The sequence below is a fragment of the Cynocephalus volans genome, chromosome 12 (genome assembly GCF_027409185.1).
Source record: "Cynocephalus volans isolate mCynVol1 chromosome 12, mCynVol1.pri, whole genome shotgun sequence".
NCBI classification, from domain to species: domain Eukaryota; kingdom Metazoa; phylum Chordata; class Mammalia; order Dermoptera; family Cynocephalidae; genus Cynocephalus; species Cynocephalus volans.
Genome location: NC_084471.1, coordinates 22,131,003 through 22,133,288, shown reverse-complemented (window position 1 = coordinate 22,133,288; position 2,286 = coordinate 22,131,003).

Here is a 2,286-nt window from a genome sequence, read left to right as displayed (position 1 = left end):
TTTATAAATTAGGCAAAGTAAGAGATTAACAACAACAACTAATAATAGAATAGAACAATTAGAAAAATATGCTAGCATCACTACCCTTGTGCTTTGGGGCCCTTATTAAGTAAAATGAGGAATACTTGAACACAAGCACTGCCATACCGCGACAGTCGATCTGATAACTGACACAGCTGCAAAGTGACTAAAAGGTGAGTAGCATCTACAACATGGAGATGCTGAACAAAGTGATGATTCATGTCCCAGGCAGGATGGAGCAGGATGGTGCAACATTTCATCACACTACTCAGAATGACACACAATTTAAAATTTATAAATTGTTTATTTCTGGAATTTTTCATTTAATATTTTTGGGCCACAGTTGACCACAGGTAACTGAAACTGTGGAAAGCAAAACCATGGATAAGGGGACACTACCATACAAAGAAGACATTTTCCAAAACTCAACCTTAGGGTCTTACCACTTTGAGTTAAGAATTAGGGGCTCATGCTGTTAAAAAATGAAATCTGTGAGAGAAAGGTAATAAATTGGTATTGTTCACAAACCACTTTCTTTACCTGAATAATGTAAAGATTCATTAATTCATTAGGGGTTGAGAATGGTGATATTCTATTTCTATTACTCCTTCTAAGCTGAAATGTTTCTGTAAAGACAAACTTTCCCTCATTGACTTTTTGATTACCCTGAGGTACATTCATATGGAAAAGGCAGCTTAAGTTTTTTTTTGTTTGTTTTTGCTTTCAAAGTAATGAGTTAGTTCTTTTACATCCTTCAAAGAGTATCAGTTAATATTTATCTTTAATTTTTTGTACCATTGTAAACTCAGAGTGAAAAATATTTGAAGTGCTTCAACTCATTGCAGTTATTCCTTTTTTTGATCCTCATGTTTTTTTTTATCTTTGGTCAGTGGAAGCCTATTCAGGTCGGTTCTTGCGTCTTTTTAACACTATCCTGGTTTGTTTCTAATCACCTCCTTGCTTTCTGATATGACAAGATATTCTGGGCTCATATTGGATATTTCCTGCCCTGGGCTTAGAATCAGCCATTTTCCCCAAAAGCCCTGATTCCTTTTAGTAGGAAAAGATAAAAAGTCATAACTGAGGTGCTAAGGATGCTCAGTGATATTGGATTGGTCATGATTTTTAAGGTCTTTCAGTAGATAGGGCAATAGTTGTTCATGTCCTGTCCATCCAGTTATTTTGGTCTGAAGCACATTCTCTATTGGATTCCTAAGGGAGGTCTCATGGGAAAAATATTCCCTAATTAGGTTTTTATGTTCTTCATGCTATTACTAGTTTGTTTGTTTTTAAATTATGGTAAAACATACATAACACAGAAATAAACATTTTAATCTTTTATTTATTTATTTTTTGGTGTCTGGCTGATATGGGGAATGGAACCCTTGACTTTGGTATTATAACACCACACTCTTAACCAACTGAGCAAACCGGCTGGCCCTCAGCCTTTTAATAATTTTTAAGTGTACAGTTCAGTGGCATTAGGTACATTTATAGTGGTGTTCAACCATCACCACCATCTGTCTCTACAACTTTTTCATCTTCCTCAACTGAAGCTCTGAGCACTAACTCCCCATTTCTTTCTTTCTCCAGTTCCTAGCAACCAGCATTCTACTTTCTGTCTGTATAGATTTGACTAGTCTAGGTACCTCATAAAAGTGGAATTATACAATATTTATCCTTTTGTGTCCAGCTTATTTCATTTTTCATAATGTCTCAAAGTTTATCCATATTATAGCATGTATCAGAATTTCCTTCCTTGTTAAGACTAAATAATATTCCATTGTGTGTATATATTTTGTTTATCCATTCATCTGTGGATGTACATTTACATTGTTTCCACCTTTGTGCTATTTTGAGTAATGTTGCTATGAACATGGGTATACGATGATCTGTTTGAGCCTCTGCTTTCACTTCTTTTGGGTATATACCCAGAAGTGGAACTACTGGATCATATGGTAATTCTATGTTTAGTTTTTTGAGGAATTACTATACTTTTTTCCACAGTGGCTGCAAAATTTTACATTCCCACTAGCAATGCACAAAGGTTCCAATTTTTCCACATCCTTGCCAACACTTGTAATTTTCTGTTATTGTTTTTCTGACAGCCATCATAACAGGTGAGGAGTGGTATCTCATTGTGGCTTTGATTTGTACTTCCATAATAAATAAAGAGGTTGGGCACCTTTTCATGTGTTTCTTGGCCATTTGTATATCTTCTCTGGAGAAATGCCTCTTCAAGTCCTTTGCCCATTTTTTAATTGG